Genomic DNA, 23,751 nt, shown 5'->3' on the forward strand with positions numbered 1-23,751 from the left:
AAAAAGGAGATTCTGAGTTCTCAGCAGTTTTTATAATAAAGTACAAGTCCCTAAAGATGCATTTGTTTCTTATGTATCAAATTTGAAAACAGAACAGTGTTTCTACTCAGACTTGACAACAACAACCAGTGGGGAGCATTGAAAAAAAAAAGCACAAATACACGCAATAATATTTTATTTATATAATTTAAAGGGACTCTACGGTGTCCTTTCTAAATTTTTCCCCAAACCTATGGGGAAAAAAACACTTACCTTTAGTAGAAACTGCAGCTCTGGAGCTGCAGCAGAACAACCCTTCTGTGTCCAGACTCTTCATACCACTGATTGGCCGAAGCAGCCAATCGGTGGCAAGGAAAGTGTTCCCACTAAAATCAATAGTCTACCCAATCCCTGATGCATTTTCAACAGTGGCCTAATGTATATTTAAAGAGACCACACATCTATCATATGCAATAAATTGCATACAATGGCTGGAGTGACCCTTTAATATAGGTTATAATTCCACGAATATACAGATCACCATGGTATATATATATATATATATAGTTTGATCTCTGTTCACAATATTGAGGGAAAGTAGATACTAGATATCAACTACTATGCCAAGATGGAATTTTATACCCAAGTCCACGTGCCAGTTTTGTGGATTTGATTCTAGCAACCAGACATTATGATATAAGGGATGTGTAGCTGTTACATGCACCGACTATGTTGTGGTTCTGAATTGCCTACTTAAAATGTCATTTGCAAGTGATAATACACTTGGTTTCTTCTTAACCCCTTAATGACAAAGCCCGTACATGTACGGGCTCAAAATGCATTGTTTTCAATGGGTTTAGGGACCGCCCATTGTCCTTAAAGGGTTAAGAATGTTGGCTTCATGTTCTCATCATGGCTTACCCCTTATATATTATACTCCCAAGCAGCAGTAGTCCCAGAGCAGAAGGAAGGTATCCAGATGACCGCTCTGGACCAATTTGCCCCCAATAGCCTATGAACTAAGTTGTGTTGGACACAAGTTCTAAATCTATTGCCAGATGTGAATAAAGAATGAAATTTGTGGCCCGGTACCACATTCATTCTCACACTCTCATTCTCGTTCACTTCCTCATGCTCTCTAAATGTTTCCTTACTTTCCTTACATTCCCAATTGGGGAAAAGGACGTCACCGAAAATGCTGAGGGCAATATGGCCGAGCTTGACGGGACATCCTCTCCTCGATCCTCCAATCACTGCAAGCACCACCTTTTTGTCAGAAGTTCCCACCAGGTTATGTCCGCGGACGAAGAAAGAAGATAGCATATTGAAGATAGAATGAAGAAGTGGTCGGCAGAGAAAGTAGGGAAACATTTAGAGAGCTATAGCGAAAGAGTGAACGAGAATGAGAGTGGGAGTGAGAGTGTGAGTGAATGCGGACCTACGAATTTCGAACAATAATTCTGAACTTTTTGCTTTGTTTTTGTCCTATTCTTGGGGGATCTGGCCTTATTTTCAGGGCTTCATACGAATCCTAACGTACAAGTCTAGTCTCTAATATTTTCATTAACTAAAAAAATGATACAGAATGATTTAAGAGAGTATTACCTTTTTCTTACACTTATATGGATAGGAATTAAACCGTAAAGGCGAAATCGCTCGGTAGCCAAAGCAGAGGGATATTTTCTCCGTACAAAATGTTAAATAATGTATCGGCTGTGTTGGCAGCGTTCCGTTTTATTCATCTGATTTAAATGTTGTTGAAATTTATGCCACCCTAAAATCGGGTCTGTTCAAATACAATAAAAGAACACGGTTAAAGAGGGAGAGTTTATAAAGCTGTATAGATACGCGAGGTGCAGGAAAAATGTAGAACCAGTTTCTGGTCAATAATCAGCATTGGGAGGGTTTGAATAATTAACAATTGCTATTGATTTTTTGTTTCCTGCATTGTGTTGGGTTCTTCACGGAATGACAGAAGTGACATGGAAATACAATTGTTTTTTCACACTTTATGTTTATTCAATAAGAACATCGTGAAAGGTGCCACAAAGTAATGGACATTTTCTTGTTACATATAACTGTTGGGAATAAAACCATGTAAAAAGCCAAACAAACCCCAAAAACAATTAAAAAATCTATTTCTCCTTACATACTTCACTCTTATTACCTTTATACACCCTATAGGTGCAGTATAATGTACCAATAAGACTGTATTGGAAACATCTTAAAAACCGGCTCTATTATTATATTATATATTTTTTTATATATATAAGTTATTCAACTTTTTGAATTTACAAGACATTTTGCTACAAAAATACCCATCCATATTTTTTAATCAATTATGATTTTAACTTTTTTTTTTAAACATAATATTCATAATCAAGACCCATATAATTACATTTTCTATGAATTGTTCTTGCCATTGTACGATATAAACTTAAATTAAATTAAAAAAGTTGTTCAGAATGTTAAGCGGTATGTGCAAGATATCATTAAAGGTGTAAAAGAAAAAAAAATCCTGAGGTCATTTTAATTTCCCTTTAATGTCATTAATTTGAGAATTGTTCTTGGCGAGCCAGCCTTTATATTCTAGAGGAATACCCAAGCTTAGGGCCAACAATAAAGTGCTAAATATAACATTTTTGTAACTCCATGTAGCCTTGGAAACATAATTACTACTACTAGTCCTGCCGGAGGCCCAAACCCAGAAATAAGTATTTTCTGGGATTCATCATTTTTGCCTGGAACACCTAATTTTCATGTGGCACATAGCAGGCACTGATAGTTCGTTCTTTAAAAAGATACTAAACAAAACTTATTAAAAGTTTATGTGTTATTCTGTGTTTGATGAAACTTTCAGATGAAAGAATAGCATAGCTAAGGTTTTGTTGATTAACGAAACTAATCTTTTACTCTAAGTGGAACTGCAGCTTTAAGCCACATCATACTATTCCTCTTTTCTCAGTAATACATATTTTTGTTATAATATTCCTCCAGAATACCTGTCTTACAATAATACCCCTTGCTACTTAAAATGTTCCTAAGGACTATTCCCTATAGGATTGCTGTCAGCTTGACTTTATCTGGTATTTAGTTGTAAAGATATTGTTTACCGGAAAAATACAGAAACACCGGTTAAAATGTCAACAAAGCACATGACATGGTAATTGAGGTTTACATCAATATATTTACAAATCTTTCCCATTTTAGGACCCTTAAAATGTGACGGAAAGAAATTCTGTGTACAAAAAACTTCACATTTTCCTACTATTTAGCATAAATATACAAGCATGTATTATACCGAGATCATGCAGACACGTCTCATTGACCCCAGGTGAAGCACTTTCCTGCAACTGATTGGCTGCTTTAAGCAACCAATCAGTGGCGTGAAGCCTCGGACCACAGAGGAGGTGTGGAGCTGCAGCACTGCGGTTGCAGCTTCTCCTTAAGGTACGTATTTTCTTTCTTTCAAGTTAATTCATCGCGCATGACACAACCTACATAGCAAAAAGCATTCATTATTTAGGGGGTCCCCTGGGACACTGGCGTGATCCATCGATTCATTTCCAATGGCCAATGTTCATGAATTATTTTTTTTTAGAAATAGCAGTAATCGGCAGGGTTTATAATTTAATGCATGGTTTAAAAGTGTTCTTATCACCATAGCAACAAATGTAATAGTCCAAAGAACGCACACATTCTATTAGCCATTATTCACTTTGCATCATGACCACTTTTTATAGGTGACCCCCAAAGAGTATGTTGGTAGAGCCTGTGTGAATTAAATGTTTCTGGAACCATGTAATGGTTGGATTTGCCTTCTGGCCTTAAATTTGATAGTCTGCTCCTAAAAACTGTGTATAACTAAAGAGGTCTCTCAATAATGTGCTTTCCCAGACCGTATTCTGTAAACCTGCTTTGGTATTATTGGACCTGGAAGAGCAGCCGCATCTGGATAACAGCAGGAACAGACTTGTTGAACGTAAAGAATCAACACTTGGTTTAATTGTCTCATAAAATGTTGCATACCGCGTTGCGGCAAACTAAAACGATGCATAAAAGCTACATGCAGGGAAACTTGTAAAGAATGTTAAACATTAAAGCACAAAAAATTATAACGTTCAGCTCATCCTGTCGAGAATCGTATAAAACGAAATATTCCAAACTCAAACCTGATCTATCACCCTCTTCCAATCCACATTTTACAGTTTAGTAAACTCTATAAAGCCCTCCGTTCCCTTTCATTAGCCAAAGAGTCAGAGTAGGTGATTAAGACTGAGTCATTCTAATGTTTCCCTCTGCCAGAGCCACAAGGTATATTTTATTCTACATTTTACAGTTTAATAAACTATATAAACCGCTCCATTCCCTTTCATTAGCCAAAGAGTCAGAGTGGGTGATTAAGACTGAGTCTATCTAATGCTTCTCACAGCCAGAGCCACAAGGTATATTTAATTCTACATTTTACAGTTTAATAAACTATATAAACCGCTCCATTCCCTTTCATTAGCCAAAGAGTCAGAGTGGGTGATTAAGACTGAGTCTATCTAATGTTTCCCACAGCCAGAGCCACAAGACATATTAAATTCTACATTTTACAGTTTAATAAACTATATAAACCGCTCCATTCCCTTTCATTAGCCAAAGAGTCAGAGTGGGTGATTAAGACTGAGTCTATCTAATGTTTCCCACAGCCAGAGCCACAAGGTATATTTAATTTTATACTACTATTTAAATAATGGTGAGAGTTTCCCTTTAAATTCATTTAAGAAACATGGAAACTTGAATATACATTTAACGTATTCCATATGCCAGCTTCGGTGAATGGTTATGCCGGCCAACAACCACCGTTTTCCACGAAAACTTCTCTAATATCCAAATTTATATTCTACCATTTCATGTCGTTGCTGCTTATTAAAACATAACCTGTTAAAACTTTCAAAGTAAGCCGTAACTTTTGTTAAAAGTACAAACTAAGAGCTTTGTTACAAATGGTGTTCCATTATAGCACCAAATGAATAAAATATATCACTTTTTTTTATTCTAAACCAGGAGATTCAGTATAATGAAAAAAAATACACTAAAAATAATTCTTAACTTTTTTCATCCATTATAACAGCGCTTGCAATACCGCAAGAAGAACTTGCTCAGTATATAAGTGATTAAGGAGCATTTTACCTGTAATGTCGATGATATATATATATATATATATATATATATATATATATATATATATATATATTAGTATGGATTCTAATGGAAACCCCAAAAAAATTCTAGAATTATTTTTTATATAAAAACATGTTTTCCATTAGAATCAATGCTAACCAATTTTAATTGGGTCATGTTCCTACAAAATGATGAATATTGATTGTGTTACTAAACAGGGACAATTGTTAAAATGTGGACTCTTAATACACATAATAGTAATTGTTGTTATAATTGAGGACTTTCAGATTATTTTAATCAACTTGATCTTTTTCCCCCAGAATACTGGATTAACAAACAGCGTTTGTTATTTATATGTTATTTTATGACATCATGTCCCCAGTGATCAGCTGTCAGCCAGCTCTGATTTGTTACTTAGTTCTTGGAGAATAGTTTTTCATTGTTCAATTCCCTTGTAGCTTGTCATAAAACTCAAGAATGGGTCCAATTAATTCTCACTATTATTATTTCATTACATTGCATGTTTAATTCAGCTATGTTAGCCCGGTACACATACGATTGTGTTCACACTATTTTCTAAACCACCTACCTTTCAAAAGACGGCCACCCCTTTAATTACGCCCTGTGGCAATGCTATTTAACCCCTTAATGACAAAGCCCGTACATGTACAGGCTCAAAATGCATTGTTTTCAATGGGTTTAGGGACCGCCCATTGTCCTTAAGGGGTTAAAAGTGCTCTTTCTCATAGACAATGTAGCAAATGAGGTTTATAACCTGTTAAGCTAAAGTCAATTAAGAAAATCTATTGTGCTTTTTTTTTGCCTTCTCAATAGTTTTAGCCACATTAAAGTACATGCACTTTTTTTAATGAGGTTTTGTACTGTTTTACCAAAGTAATGTCTTCTCCTTGGGACACGCGACCGCAGAATGAAATTAAAAAAGTCTGACCAAAACAGGAACAAGTGGAGATCGAAATATTTTGAGAATAGTGTTTTTTGGCCACGGAACGGGTTTTTTTCGTGCAATCTACTAGTATGTAAAAGCTGGCTCCCCAATTACTATTCTCAACGAAGAAGGAAAATTAAACAATCGCCAGAAATGTTTTATTTCACATTTTAAGACATTTTACATGCATCAATAGATCAGACAACCAGGCTACCTTGGTTGGTCGGATGGTGACCCAATGATCAGGACTGCTGGCAGCTACGTATTCACATAAGCCTAAACTGGGCATTAGCCAAAGAGTCAGAGTGGGTGATTAAGACTGAGTCATTCTAATGTTTCCCACTGCCAGAGGCCACAAGGTATATTTAATTCTACATTTTACAGTTTAATAAACCATATAAACCGCTCCATTCCCTTTCCTTAGCCAAAGAGTCAGAGTAGGTGATTAAGACTGAGTCATTCTAAAGTTTCCCACAGCCAGAGCCACAAGGTATATTTAATTTTATACTACTATTAAAATAAAGGTGAGTTTCCCTTTATGTAAGTCAGATTTTTACCTGAAGCTTTCCTTCTTCTGCGGGAATGACTTTACGCAGTAGTGGGATTGGCTATGTGTGGGTGATGCTAGCTGTACATAGGGGGAAAGCTACCCCCAGCTTTTAGCGGGCATAGAGTAGTAGAGGTAGTGGAAAGCAAGAGGGCGCATGGCCAAAAGGCGTTGTGCTGCCTGGAGAAAGAAGAAACTTCCCCGGAGGCTCAGGGAAGCAGCGCTTCACTCATTCACTCTTAGTCAAACCTGGAGAGTTCCCAGGTATTTTCATAAGAATGGAGCCCAGAGCTGGGAGAAAAGTAAGATTTTGTTCCCATGGATGTTCATACAAATGTATTATTGTATGATTTTTACCTTTTTTGCCTTTTCACTTTTTTTTGGCGTGAAAAATGATGCCTGGAAACCATGACTATCCGCCTGCCAGCAACATATTGCGTGTGAAAACTTTACTTTCAAAAACATTGCACGTTGTCCGGACTTTTTCAAGAATTCACTGCGCCCCACAAGATAATCCTGAAAACCCAACCTAATTTAACCAATTGAAACCCAAAACCGAGCAAACCAAAAATAAACCTCATAAACTATGATTCTTCGCCTTTTACCTTCCTTCTACCCTCAACCTTTAGATACTAAAAAATAGTATCTCATTTTCTCAATCGTTGGAATGCCAGCTTTTTTTGGTGTCAAACATCTAATGGAAATGACCCTGAACCAGAATCGCCCGGTTTTTTTTACATCGCCCCGTAACGTGAATTGTTATTTTGTTTTTGTTCACAACCTGCTAACGACCCGCTTTAAAGTATCGCTAGAATAACACGATTACCGTTAGCTAATGTGTCGTCTCTTGGAACACCCAACGGCAATTTCGGTATTTAAATAATACTTTTACTGGGGTGTTACATGATGAATGAAGTTAATTAAATAACCTGTTACAACACTTGTACAAATTACACAATCTGCTGTAACACAAGATAACGTCAAAAACAACTTTAAGCATCTTCTTACATATGTAGCCTCACACTATACGCACTCTTCCATCCTCTTAACCCCTTAAGGACAATGGGCGGTCTCAAAACCAATTAAAAACAATGCATTTTGAGCCGGTACATGTACGGGCTTTGTCATTAAGGGGTTAATTCATGATACAAAGTGCGCCTAGAACACAAATCTGCAATTAGTCTACCTGACCCCTTAGAACCCTATCTCTATTCCTCTAATTTGGAGATTTTTTTGGTAATTTTAGTACCTGACATACAGAAAAAAACAAAACGTATTGTGTATTTATTAAGATAATGTATGAAAATGTTTTGATATTTAATGAAAACGTAAAAAAAACCTTAAAACGGTACCTGAAGAAGTGCATGTCTTCTCATCAGAAATCCTAAATCCAAGTCAGAGACACCGTAACATCGTCGCTGTGAAGACAAAGGCAAAGTTCATGAAACATTCTATATAGAGATACTTTTGAAAGATGTTTTTAACCTACTTAAAGGAATCATTATTATTATTACTGATTTTACCAAAATGTAGGTTTTTTTTGACGAACCTGTAATGTTAAAGGAAAATCTGAGACAATGGTTTTCAAAAAAATCTAAGAATCTGACAAGTGAAGTCCAAAACGTTGGGACCGGCGTCTCTATACATTATCTGTGAGGCTTAGAACCTTCTTGACAATGTATCTGTCCAAAAAGGTATGGATCAAATAGACGTGAAGGACATGTCAACGATAAAATCAAAGGTTTGTACAAATGATTGTACAATTTGTGTTCCAAAAAGAAACTCTGAGCCAAGTCCCTTGCTGAAGATATCAGTCACCATTCCACGAGACATTTTGAAATCTATTCCGATTAGAATGTTCGAAAAAGACTAATAACGTGAAAAAAATATGTCCTTCTACTTTCTTAACCTCGTAAAACGGTGCTTTGGTAGTACGAGCAGTAAAGTACGAGCGGAACATTTTAAATAAAGTATAATTAGACAGATTGTGGTCTCATCATTCATCTCCGCGCGTAGTTACTTTTTAAGAGCCTAGCTCACTCGCACATATTCAGGTAGAAGAATGAAGCCATCAATCATTCGCAACTGCTGCTGATGTGAAATCTTTGAAGGACGGATCTCAGAGTGAAAACGCCAACATAATCGCTTTGACTACGTGTCTTGTGATGATATAAGGTCGGGGAAGAGAGATTTTCATTAACTTTCAGGGCTCCGCAGACCGTAGGAAGCTTGGATTATATTAGGATGGGGATTCTCCAAGCACTTCCTAACAGTCCAGGCGTTAACCCTTTGTGATTTATTGGAAGGAGAGTAGTGGTTTCCAGTCTCTCACCATTTATTGCGATGGCAGTGCCCCGGTGATCCCTCTGCACCTGTAGGAGCCCTGTTTCCTGATAACTGTCTGATCAGTAGGCATGGATATGAATGTGAGAAGAAAGGAAAGCAAAGTTTTCTCTCTTCAATGTTTTTTTTTTCAAAACAATAAACACTTATAAGGAACCACTGGTGATGTCACTATGATGTCATCAGTGGGTTCCTTCAGTTTTCAAAGAAATTCTAGAGATCTGTAGTTTTTAAGTGAAGGAAAGGAACAAAATCTTGCGCTGGCGCTGATCGTTTTATACCTTTTTGGGACGATATTTCTTGGTCCCTACATACTGCTACTCAAACAAAATCCAGCAAGTTGCTACATATGAGAATTATTCTTTTATCTAAATTATTACCATTATTTTGGGGGGGGGGAATGGCAAATGATTACTATATACATATAATTTCACAGTTTTTATTTATAATTTATTTAATACGTATAATTTCAGTTTTTTTTAAGATCCCATACAAAGATGTACAAAATAAAAACAATTATATTATTATAATAGCAAATTACTTTTCAGAGCGTCAAAGGTTTAGATGTACTTTATTGGGTTTCCCGTAGGTGAGTGGAACAGCCTCCCAGTAGAAGTGATAGAGGGTAATACAGTGAGGGTATTAAACATGCATGGGATAGGCATACGGCTCCTGAATCTAAGACGAGACCAACGACTGATTAAGGTTTGAGCCTTTAGATGGGGCTGAATGGGTCTGATCCGCCATTAAATTCTATATTTCATTGTTTCATTTGGCAGGCTAATATTCTCAGGGGCTACTAATTGATAGCACGACTAATAGCCGGATAATTAAGTTGCGAAGGAATGTGGGTAGACTGTTGTTGTGAAAGCAGAAAATATTTGAGAATTGGTCCGGAATGCGACATACAGAACGCCAGATGCATCCAGGCTTAATTAAGTATAACGCCGGGTCGTACAGAAAGCACTTAGACAGGTGGTTCGAAAGCATTAAGAATCCTTGGCATAAAGAGAGATTGGCGGCGGCAGAATCCATCGACAAGCGAGTCTGACATATTGTAGCAAGGAACAGCCGTGAGCTCCTAACAAGCCTCGGGCCGGTCTGGGGCCGGTCATTACGGCCAACGTTGGTGGATATGGAGAAAACACCTGGAGCTCGGATACCTAACGACTGCCGTTTCAACAGACGAGAGCGATGTGTTCGCATGAAAGATTGGAGCTTCATTTCATCGAGCGAGGGGCCAATCATTCATTCAAAGCGTAGAATTCATTCGCTTTTTCGATGTTCCAGGAGTGCAGTCATTTGATTCATGAACTAGGCAATGAGTATAAATTTTGGGTCTGAATATGACTTTTTAAGCACCAGAGGTACAAGAAAATAATAAATAATTATTGAAAATAATAAATAAAATGAGGGACTTATATTCTTGCTTAAAATGTCCCTTTCTTTGCTAAATCAGCTCAAGACAGGCTGTCTGAAACAAATAAAAACTACCATCTCTTACGTTATTTGGGCTTATTTTATTTAATTTTAGGTTTATTGAACCAAAAACGCTAAAAGGTGTAATTAACAACTGATGAATTGAAAACTCCTTTTTAAAGGTGATGTTCCATTTAGACAAAACATGAATTGTACTATCTATTATGTTAAACCAATAAACCTCAAAAGGGTTAATTAAAAGATTTTTTTTTCCATTTTCTATGGCAATAACCTATCAGTGTCTGTTTTAGTGTCATGCGACAAATAACAATTCCCTGAAAATTATGAAAGAGGTAAAACTTGCTAAAATAGTTATTTCTGGGAAGAGTTTAACATTAAAGAGCAGTGTTAGATGGAATGGAATGAGGTTTTACTTTACTGAGATGGTAGTAGATACGTGTAACAGCCTCCCAGCAGAAGTGGTAGAGGGTAATACAGTGAGGAGATTAAACATGCATGGGATAGACATACGGCTCTTGAATCTAAGACGAGACCAACGACTGACTAAGGTTTGGGTCTTTAGCGTTGGAGAAACGGGTGACTAAATGAGGCCGAAAGGGGCCGATCTGCCGGAAAATTCCCCTAGGTTTTTAACTGATGTTATTAAATAGTTTCACCGAGATATGCTTTATTAACGCGCAATCGGGGAAACCCAGACGCTTACACAGCTTCTATTTCGCAGCAGACGACATCCCAAACATTCACATCTTTTTATGGTTACAATGTAACGGATTTATTTAAAAGAAGAAACAAAAAAATCCAAGATCAAAAGGCATCCGTTCGGCTTCCTCTACCCAAACTGTAAACTGCTTCCCGAACCTGCGCCAGCCTAATGCTTTTATCTCGAGTCGGTAATATGAAGCGGAATAAAACACTAGAGGTTTTCGCTACGGAGCTGGCAGAACTCGCAGCCACACGTCTTAAAAGTCGAATATTGACACAAATTGTTTCAAGTTGAGTCATAGAGCGAATTTTGGCCGTAAAGTCACACATCCGAGCAAAGAAATCGAAAACGGTTATTAGAAAAGATTGGACTTGGGAAGTGTCATAAAGTTGTACTTACTTGAGCTTACAGCTGTGGGTTTTCATACATCTTACAGCAGATCGGCCCCATTCGGCCCCCGTCTAGTCTGCCCGTTTCTCCTGCTGTAAAGACTCAAACCTTAATCAGTCGTTGGTCTCGTCTTAGATTCAGGAGCCGTATGTCTATCCCATGCATGTTTATATTCCCCTCACTGTATTAGCCTCTACCACTTCTGCTTGGAGGCTGTTCCACTTATCTATCACACTCTCTGTAATGCAGGCTTCCATTACAATGAAGCCTCTAGTTTTAGATTATGACCTCTTGTTCTAACAGTTATCCTCATTTGAAATACAGACCCTCTGGACATCTTATAAGCTAACATTACCTTGAGTAGGCATCTGCTGAAAGATAGGCAGCTGAAGAGTGCAGAAAAGGTGCAAATCCATAGAGGGGAAAACCTTTTTATTTAGGTTTTAGGCCTCCTCTCCGTGTTAAGCTAGCTCTCCGTATCCCAACAGGGGCCCTAAGCAGTTTTCCGATTATCTGTTTGTACCTGTGCTGTCGGATATCTTTCCTCGTCGTGCGAATAAAACCTGTTCCTGGGGTCCAGAGAGATCGAAATTTTCAATTTTGGGATATAGCGGCACACAGGCGAGTCCCCTCTTATACTCCGTCGCCCCCGAGGGCTCCTCTCTGCATTCCATAAATTGAAAATCCAGCGCTGAGTATACTTTCCTTTTAACTTTAATGCTTTCAATTTTCATAAGTCTCTTTTTTTTTTAACGTTAAAATCGTACACACGAGAGTTGTAAATCTGGCGTCGGCGGAGAACCCCCCCCCCTTCTAAATGGAATCCGGGCGCAACTCTATATAACGAGAGGTTTACAAACTCACATAAGACGCGTTAAGCTAATTGGACATTTGGACGTTCTGCGATAGTTTTTACTGTCACTAATGCAAAAGCTGGAGGCAAGAAGTGCCTCATGGAGCTAATATTCATATATTGGATTAACTCGGAGTCACATTACATTAGCCAAGTTAATGTTAACCCCTTAATGACAAAGCCCGTACATGTACGGGCTCAAAATGCATTGTTTTCAATGGGTTTAGGGACCGCCCATTGTCCTTAAGGGGTTAATGTAAATTGTCTTGCTTTCAGTTGTACGGAAGAATCAGTGTCATCCCACGCAGCGAATCCCTCTTTTAAATACTGATATAAGCTGTAAAAAAATCCGGGGTGCTGTTGATAGACAGTTTTTTTTGGGGGGGGTCGTTTTAGTAGATTGGGTGAATAATGCTAGTCTTTGAAGAATAAAATCGTTCTTTAATAAAAGAAGCTGAATTTGTCATTATCCACGCGCTTTGTAAAAGATCTCCGTTTGTAACGAGCGATCCGCCTTTCGCCCGGAGATTGTTGGCGGAGATTGCGCTTTGTAGTTTAATGGAGAGGATTTAGTCGCATTTGTCAGGCCCGGGTTTGCGTTTTAAAGACGAAGCCAGGCTGGCAGGTACCTTAAGAGATCATCTCGCCTTGGATATGGGGTGCAATTCAAATGGAAAAAGTGGAAAAGAGGGCATCAGACTTAATAAGGGGATGTGAAAATCTTAATTATGAAGATTAGAAAGAACAAGAGGTCGTCCTCTGAGACGGGAAGAGCAAAGATTTCACACACAACAAAGGAAGGGATTATTTACAGTGAGGGCAGTGAAGGTGCCGAATCCACTGCCGAGGGAGGTGGTTCTATCAGATACAACGGATGCCAACAGAAAGAGTCTGAATGTTGTCTTGAAAACATATAAATGACAGAATAACTATTAATATTTTAGAGTTTCTTGGTCTAAGGAGAAATTGGATTGCCTTTTGAAGTCACCCCCCCCCCAAGTGCCAAAATATTAAAAATGGCCTTCTTTTGGATCAAAAAGCAGGAAGGATTGGTAGAAAAGTTGAACTTAATGGATTTTTTCTATCTATCGTATCTATCTGTCTATCTATCAATCGTATCTATCTATCTATCTATCTATCCATCTATCTATCTATCTATCTATCTATCTGTCTGCCTGTCTATCCATCTATCTATCTATCTATCTATCTATCTATCATATATCTATCTATCTATCTATCCGTCTATCTATCTATCTATCTATCCATCCATCTATCTATCTATCTATCTATCTATCTATCTATCTATCTATCTATCTATCCGTCTATCTATCTATCTATCTATCTATCTATCTATCTATCTATCTATCTATCTACTTATAATTACTATAAAATAAATTATTTATTTTATTTACTATTGAGAAATACTATGCATCATTTTATAAATAATAAAATGTAACATATAATAAAGCAAAGAATCACTAAAACCGTCAGCTTTTGTGTGAAGCAGGTAGTAGAAAAAAAGAAACAAAAAGACAATAAAAACTAAACAAAAAACTCTCTTCTAGCAGCAGAACTGTTGGAAACCGAGCCGTACGTTATCTGAATATGTTTCAGTGATTGGAATTTTCCTGTTTGATAAAATCCTCAGCAGAATTTCAATACAAATCAACCGCAATAAATGTTTCCGTGTTTATACCTTCATTACCGTAAAATGATTAATCTCTCCGTAAGACGCTCTTAACAAATGCAGTCAATTGAAATCCTTCCCAGAGACGGCTCATTCGGGTTAACGCTGAAAAAGTCTGACTGTGGGAAATGATGCTAGGAGTTTGGTATCATAAAATCTAAAATCTACCATAACAAACCGTAGAAACATAGAATCTGCCGGCAGATCGGCCCCCGTTCGGCCCCCGTCTAGTCGCCCGTTTTTCCTGCTGTAAAGACTCAAACCTTAATCAGTTGTTGGTCTCGTCTTAGATTCAGGAGCCGTATGCCTATCCCATGCATGTTCAATCCTCTCACTGTATTAATCTCTACCGCTTCTGCTGAGTGGCTGTTCCACTTATCTAGTACCCCTCAGTAAATTCAAAAAACACTCAAAGACTTACATTGAGTAAATGTAGTTGGCAAAGATTACATGATTGTCACCGGACATACTCAAAGTAGCGTCCAAAATGGATTTGAGAATAATCTATGCATAAAAGGCTGCCCATTTTTCTAGGGGGCCTGGGCAACCCCGATGGGACCATGTCTCCTCGTGCTGGTTCAAAATTGTTTAGAAATGACCCTTCTGACCTGGACCGTGTATATAAAAGTAATGTTAGAATGAGTGTGTATATGTGTGTAAGTGAGTATGAGTAAGTGTATGTGTAAGCATGTGTGTGTGTGTGTGTGTGTAAGCATGTTTATGTATGTGAGCCAAAGTGTATGTTGCAAGGCGCAAACAAAAGGCACAGGCAAACTGTTTGGGGGCAATTATGGCACAGACAAGATGTTTGAAGACAATGATGGCACAGACCAGCTGTTTGGGGGCAAAAGTTGGCACTCACATGCTATTTGGGGGCAAAGGTGGCACTGTGGGACATGTTGGTAAAGGTAGGGGGCTTGTGGTTTCTAGTTGCGCCCCCTGCCCAAAGCTGCCTCATCATCCTCATTCTGTCTCTGTATCCCACAATGCAGCGAACTTACTTCTTGTTTTACAATTTTTTGCCGAAAACGGGCGTGGAAATGAGTTCCTCAGGTGCCCAAAGAAATATCAAAAACCGCAATAATTGTGTTAAAATCTATTGATGCCAGGTGTATTTTTTAGTAGTACCAATACAAAAAATCCCCAACAAATACAAAACAGACCATTTAAGTAAACTTCTCCAAATCAGTAAAATTCACTAAAGCTAAATATAAACATTGAGAATAATCCAGTAATAATGCGTTTTCGTTAGAATGGTTCAGTCTACAAAAAGATACGTTATCCGTCATTGTACAGCGCTGCGGAATAGGATGGTGCTATACGAGTTACTAAATAATAATAAGTACTGTTTTTTCCAATTAGTCAAGCTATTTAAATATTTACAACTGTATTTTGCAAACACCCAGTAAATAATAAGATACAGCAAACTGATGAAAATGCACAATTTTTAATTATTAATTTTTAATTTCGTAGTTTTCAGTTTCATCAGAGCGTCCAAGGGATTAAATTAAACACTTTTTGTGTTGTCATTGATTGATAAATCCCGACTGGCAGAATTAATCGAGATCAATGACAAAATCTGATCTCTCCTCGATCATATCCTTCCCATTTGTAACGCGCTGTGCCGTTCGCTGGCGTGATCTCGATATAATTTCCAATCATAATTCATTAGGGAAGCGCGTCGGCTCTCATACCGCCTATGGCAGCAAACAATCGCGCGGACTGCGTCCAGACTCCAATCGCACGAAACAATGACATCGATTCATCACAAACATAATGGAAGTAATAGGAAAATTTAGACAGCTTGGCAACTACTGTTGGAAACACAAAAAAAAAATCATCACAAAACATGCAATATTTAAAACCTGGCAGATTTGGAGAACTTATTCATCATTGAGCTTCATACGCAGCCGAAAGCCGTTTTTGACCCCCCTAGGAGTTTGTTGTTCTAGTCTCCGTTCTACGGTGCAGCTCTCTATATGCCTGACATTGAACTCTGCAAGGTACGAGCCAATGTAGGTTGGCATTTGCCCAGAAGTTACCACCCAGGGGCATCTACACTGTCCACCTTCACGTTAAGGATGATGGAATGGTAAGTATCCTGGATGTCAGATGGGCAAAGCTGTCAACGTTGCACAAAAGACTTTACACAGTAACAAGGTCACAGAGGTTGAAAAGAGGCCATCAAGCTCTACCTTTCCATACCTGTTCATCAAGAAGCAGGTAAAAACTCCAAATTCATTTTTTTCCCCCAGAAAAAAGAAACTTAGAGCAATCAGATCCTCCCACGTATTGAAAGCACCCACGTTAATTATTAGAATTAGTAACTGCTTTGTTCATTAGAAAGGCATTTTTTCCTTTTATTTCTCGGCAACGCGTTTCGCATGTTAACAGCTCTGATTGTAAAAACAATACTTCCTTTCCTGCACAAGAAACCTCTTATTTTCTCTAACCTCAGAGGTTGCCACTATGCCCTTCTGTAAGTTAAAAGATGCCCGGACCGGTCTTTATAGCGTCCTTTCACCAAAGTAAACAAGCCCAACTTGGAAAACCTGTCTTCATAACTGAGATCTTCCATTCCTTTAATTTGTTTTGTGAAACGCTTTTACGCAGTTCCGTGATGCTTTTATGTACTGGCATCCTAAATTGTCCGCCATTATCAAGGCAATCTTAGTTCTCATTGCATTCTATCACTTTTTAGCCCCTTAAGGACAATGAGCGGTCCCTAACCCCATTGAAAACAATGCATTTTGAGCCCGAACATGCACGGGCTTTGTCATTAAGGGGTTAATAGAGGATAACAATTTTCTTGCCTTGAGATTACATGCTGATGGAAAGTCTGGTTTGATGAGTACTCCCAGATCCTTATTCATTGTAGATTTTCCCATTAAACAATTTTTAAATAGCATGTGGGTTTTTTTTGTCCCAAGTGCATAATTCTATGTTTTTCTACGTTGAAAAACATCTGACATTTTACTGCCCCTGTCTTTTATTTTGTAGCAAGTAGATGTTGGAGGAAATGTAATTATTTGCCCAATTGTTGCATTTCAGTTCCTGCCTAGAAATGGGATGATGGAAATGCTCTTATCTAGAAGACAATCTGGAGACAATCCAAATGCGGTCTATTTCCACTAAAATGAGGCTTACTGGAAAGCGAGCTGTCTAAATGCAATGACCATGCAATGAAAACCATCGATATATATAATGAAATGAACATCAGCGATAATACAGTCATTCCCACCAACAATCGGCGAGGCCGTTAGAATTCACATTTCTCCGGCTCGCCTTTGTGATTATCGGAAAACGCGGCTTTATCGCTATGGATATGGAATGGAAAAACGGAATGGAAGAAAAAGAAAACCTAGTCTATTCATTCTTACCTTATAATCTCCAATCTAGATTTCCCGTTAAATTGAATTTATTACAGAATGAAGCCCCAAATACGGCACAAATGAGTCATAATGTATAGAAGCCGGGGCCTTTATTAAAGGGAGCTTTCACTGAATTTCTTTATTACTAGTATCAGATTAACATTATATTTTCAAAAATATTGCGCTTTTTTCTATAGTTCTGTTTTTTGCATAATATAGTTTTCCAGCAGCTGAATATCAGCTGTTTGTATGATTCTCGCTCTGTTATCTGATCCCCGATCTACTAACCCCCCCGGACTCCTTATCATACTGCCTGTGGGGAACAATAGAATGACTCAGTCTTAATCGCCCAGCTGGACACTCTGACTTATCAAATTCTATGTGCAGGAATGGACTTCATTAGCACTGCCATAAAGGGAAAGCTCAGTGTGGTATTTGAGCTGGGACGGTCACTCAAACTATCGGCCTCCATATCAGCTATATGTCTATAAATTAACTTTAAAAAATAAGCCTGACCTAAGTCTGAAACTTAAAAAAAAACACAGAATTTGGTGTGTTAGTGATAGACTCTGCCAACAAGAATTATGGATTTATTGCCCAGTAATACAATTTTAAAGATTGTTGGGGGGGGGGCAGTCAATATTTCCCAAAATGCCAAAGAAATGAAAAGAAAGGGAATAAGTCATTTATAGTAAAAGATAGCTATTGGTTCTAAAGCGAAATTTACATCTTGGCCCCTTGCAAAGCTCAACACTGAACTTTTGTGCTCTGCTAATAACTGTTTTTCTTAAGGGAACCCCCTCTTCTTTCTCCAGGGTGCGGGGGGAAGCAACATTTGGCCACGCCCACTCCTCACCCACTTTCTTCCCACACCCTATCTACATGCAGCGCCACCCCCTGAGAAGTCCCTCATTGGCCCATTTGAACCATTGTCAGCCATGCTTAACCCTTCACGTCTCACAATCGTTTCATAAACACTGTAGCCAATCCTATGAATGTTTCAATTCCTTGACTATATTAACCATTAAAGTTTCTACTGGGAGACTGTTCCACCTATCTACCACTCTCTGGCATTACTACTAAATCTCCCACCCTCTAATTTCAGATTATGGCCTCTCTTGTCCTAACTTTTGTTACCTTCTTTAACCCTTTATGCATCCTAATGGTTCTCCCATCCCCCTTCTTGCAGACTGTTTGAGAATATATGATTTCCACCAGTCTTTTAATCCTCCTTCGAGAAATTCTCGCACACTCAATATGGATTTTTTACACTTGAAATATTCAGATAACGTTGGTGCTGGAATAATGAAGCCGTACGATAAACTATAAAATGATTTCCAAACCACGCTAAAGATGCACAATATGCCCGCTTTTACAAAAGAATATCAACAATTCACCTGGTTGCTGTTCTTACCTGATAAGAAGGCACGTTCCAGAGTGAAATTATAAAAAATATTTGTTTATGCCCCAAACTAAGGAAAATTGAAAATGAAAAATGTTAAACAACATTTAACTATGAATTACATGAATTCCGCTAGGCAGTTTCCTTTGGCAAATGATAAAATATAAATAAAAATACCGGTATTTAGATTTTTTTTTTTCTCATAAAACTTTTTTTTTTTTTTTTACAACAAATAAGCCTTATTAAAATAAACGAAGCCTCAATTAAATTAGAATTAGCTTAACTGCATGGTTTTAATAAGGCTTCGTAAAAATTACAGAGTAATTAAGCCTTATTTATACGTGCTCTGGTGGCTTTAAAAACATGATAAAATATATTACAGATTCTGCATTTTAATTATTACAGCCTAGATCTATAGTCTGAATTATGATTGATATTAGTCATATAATTCTACACAGTGAAAAAAAAGGTAACATAATTGCAAAAGGGTTTTTCTACTAGCCTTTTAAAGTTAAACTTGGATCAGCGAACACAAGGTGCCATTAGAACACAGGAGTGATGGGAGTGATAAAGGGCCATTGGAACACAGGAGTGATGGGAGTGATAAAGGGCCATTGGAACACAGGAGTGATGGGAGTGATAAAGAGCCATTGGAACACAGGAGTGATGGGAGTGATAAAGGGCCATTGGAACACAGGAGTGATGGGAGTGATAAAGGGCCATTGGAACACAGGAGTGATGGGAGTGATAAAGGGCCATTGGAACATAGGAGTGATGGGAGTGATAAAGGAGTGATGGGAGTGATAAAGGGCCATTGGAACACAGGAGTGATGGGAGTGATAAAGAGGCGTTCATAGTCATTTACAACATTAACCCCGTCTGCGCTGGATTTCTGATCCATGTCATGTTATTTTAATGGACAAAATTTGCTTTTCTTTCAAAAACAAGTGACCCCAAACTTTTGAATGGGTGTGTGTGTATATTTATTGTTATTAATTTTTTACTGTTACGATGTCTTTGAATTATTCTAAATTCAGAAAAGTTTTATTGTAATAATTTTTAAATGAGAATTTAATGGATTTACTTCCGTAAATAATTTTCTCTTTTTTTATTTGCAGTTTTTTTGGGGGTGTGGGGGCAGGTGCACTTGGCATGTTAAATGAGTGCGATATTGTCTCTTGTGCAAGTTCTGGGTTACTGGCACCGTCGTAGAGACAGATGTGAGCCGGTAAAATGAAATATGTAATTAACATGACATTTTTGGCTACCAGCTGATAAACTGATAGGTCGGTACCCGGGGAATTATTCTTCTAATGGCTTCATACCGACATAAAGGTCACATTAAAGGTAATTGTGTAAGTAATTATTTGGCATGTTGCCAGTGAACGGCAACATAATGATATCATATTGCATCATACTGGATTCTTATTAGTTAAACAAGTTAGAAAAGAAAACAATCAGAAATCAGTGTTTTGGGAAAATATATATATATATTTATATATATTTCCGAGTGTGCAACAGGTTTAGGTTAACTAGTGATTAAAAATGTTTTTAAGGTGGAAGGTAATAAGATGCACTTTAATGCATATGATAGCTGGGTGGTCCCTTAAATTTTGAATAGTGCCCCCCTTGCAATTGCGTGAAGGGAATTCTGCCAAGTCTCCCATAGGCAATCTCTCCCCTTTCCTGCTATTGGCCATGCAAGAGATTTGTTCAACCGAACACCTCTCCTGGCATGTGATATACTTACCGCCAGTCAGCTTCTTTACTCAAGACCCCCTTACACATGTGCGGAAGATGACCCCATTGAATTCAATGTTTGATTCCTTACACACTGATGTATAAATTGTTATTAATGTTCTACTGTTGTAGAGGTCAGATTCAAGTGATTTTTGACAGTAGACGGCATCTTAGAGGTGATATGATATCATTATACAAAAATATACAGGGACAACATAAACTCTCTGATGGCCCGTTCATTAATATGACAAAAAGGTCAACCCATCAGACTTGAAGAAAGGAATTTTCACTTTCAGTGAAAAGGGGTTTGTTACAGTAAGAGCAGTAAAGATGTGGAATCCACTACCTACAGAGGTTGTGCCATCAACTTCTATCAATGTCTTTAAATATGGGCTGGCTGATATGTTCAGCATTCTGATTAGTCTAGCATTGAAAGGGTCTATGAGAAGTAATGGGTTAAATGACATGGACCGGGAATTTATAGAACAACTACCGTGCCATTTAATTTTATTTGCATCCTTGTATATAATATGGTGGGTTCTTATTACGCACATTTGGACTCAATCGCTTTATCCAGGTTAGGAAATGTAGTACCAGAAAGCTCTGAAACGACCATAAAAGACAAAATAATGCATTTTATGACAGGTTTGTAGAATAAATTAGTAATAATGGACTGTTCTGGTGACCCTTTTGACTGTAGAAGGATTATTACATTGTGGCATTTAATTCAAATCAGAGGTTCGTGGCACCTTTTGGAACTCGCTTAACAAAACACCTTTGAGTTTCAGTCGTTTAAGTGTTAGAACACTCTTAAAAGTACGAGGAATACAAAATGATGATACGTGGCTCAGAACCCTGACCTAATAAAACTTTCATAGCACATGAGACATTATTTTCCAGATGAAGAAGTTCAGTGATGTGCAATGCTTCTAAAATGGTAATGGTGTTTATTTGATGGTGCATTTAAAATACGCCAAAGAGGTATGTCAACGATGAGTTCCACTCCCAACAGGATAACTAGGTTCCTCCACTTGTTGGCTTACTCAAGCTGCATCCCATTTAGACTGTTTATGTTTTAACAAAAAGTGGCTAAAATGCTGTGCTTTGAGATGACCCTAAATTCCCCCTAGACCTCATTTCACTGTCTACAGAATGTAACAGTCTGCCACAATTTTAGATTTCATTGCATGTAACACAAGAACAGACACGCTGTGCCTTTGGCCAATGTGTCACTTCGGAAGCCTCAGTCTTGGTTCTTCAGGACAGGATCATTTGATTCTGAATTATTCTTCAGATACTTTGACTATTTCGAAGGCAGACTATTTCAGCTACCTGGTAACAAAGTTTCTCCCATGTCATTAAATCTTACACAATGCTGTTGTAATATCTTACTTCCTATTATTGATGTCCATGCTCTTCTAAACATATCTTCTATTTCCTATGTTGAAGGCCAGTAAGTACATGGAGGTAGCGCTCCACAAATTATACATTGCATGGAAAGGACTCCTTTAATTTCACGGAGGGGGCTTTCTTACCACTGATTGGCTGCTTCAAGCAGCCAATCAGGAGTATAAATTATTGGTCCATGAAGGAGGCGTTCCGCTGCAGCTTCTCTTAATGGTAAGTACTTTTTAACATTTTAAAGAATGTATATTAATTAAGTCGTACTGTACCTTAATATGCATTTGTCTTTGATTAGGCTTCCTGTGACATGAAACTGTCCCTTTAGTTTAATAAAATGAAATGTTTCTTTAAACTTCTGTATGAAGAATAGTAATCAAAATGTGGCCTTAGCATGTTTCTGTTTCTTTTACAAATATCCAACTATTCCTACTGCTTTCCTATACTGTATGGGCGCAACAAGCTGCAATGATGAAACAAAGTTGCCACTGTTAGGAATTCATGGTTTGTTTCCAGATATTTGTTACAAATGGCTTCCCATCGCATCGGGAAAAGAGTTATTGGCCACACAAGTTCTGCAGAGGGAAACAAGGAAGAAATCATGCAACGCATATCATATCCACCAGATATATCATGGCCCTGACACTGGAAATTGTAAATAATGTCAGAATATTTGCCATTGTCATACGCCTCAAGAGACGCAATAGCGCCAGTGAGATCGTAATTTAGAATTGTAGATTTCCTTTTGAGAAAGGCAAATAAATTATCACTTCTTTTTTCCCCCCTTTCTTTCTTCTACCACGTTAAAACAAAAATGTAAAGAAACAGGTTTATTTTATATGGTGTTCATTATTGATCAGTAAATTCCTTCAATCAACATAAAGAAAAGTCAACAAATCAATGGCTGTGGACTGTTGGGGTTTGTTAAATTGCTACATTCAAATATTAAAAAGGAATAGTCATTTGTTTTAAATTCTGAAAGAAAAAGAGAAACAGAAGAAACATGAAGTTTTTCAATGATGACTCGTAAGAAATGTTTTTCAGGCATATGTCTTTTGTCCAGGTTGATCTAAAAGAGGATCTGAAAAGAGAAACTGTAAGTTTTTAGGTCAGGGGGCTATCCACACATGGAATATCTTACAGAGGAACCTCTCTGTGGAGGAACTGTGAGTAGATCTGGGGCACTTCAAGCTGCTGTCTCAAGCCATCCAACCTCTCCTGTCTGCTCACTTTCCAGAAGAAAATAGTAACTGAGCTAGTTATCAGAAAATGCGTCTGCTGTTGTAGACAAACTCTCTTGGGTTGGTCAACTTGTACATCGAATGTCTTAAGGCTACTGGAGAACATGTCTACTGGCCTGTAGACCAACTCCAATCATAAACAAACCCTCTTAGGTTGGTTGTCTTAAAACTCAACTTTAGCATTTACAAAACTCAATACAAATGGTCACAGAACGAATACAACTAATGATCTCTCCTTCTGATCTCACCTATCTTCTATTCCTTCCACCATTCAAGGGTCATCACGGCTAGCCAGTTCCCACCCAAGGGAAAGAGAAGCTTAACAGAGAGGAGTCTTAATCAAAATCCTGGTATGCATATAAAGTTGGTGTCTAATAAATATATGAATGATTTTTGTAGATGAAAATAAAGTAGACCTAGAAGGGTTTCGACCAAAGGGTGCCTAAAAGTAAACTCAACCATAATTGCCAATAATGCAGAAGGAGTGGGGTTTTTTTTGTACTTGTGTACTCGCTTTTATTTATTCTTATGCTGTTCCT

The sequence above is a fragment of the Sceloporus occidentalis genome, unplaced genomic scaffold (genome assembly GCF_023333645.1).
Source record: "Sceloporus occidentalis isolate IW3139 unplaced genomic scaffold, rSceOcc1.0.p SCAF_122, whole genome shotgun sequence".
NCBI lineage: Eukaryota > Metazoa > Chordata > Lepidosauria > Squamata > Phrynosomatidae > Sceloporus > Sceloporus occidentalis.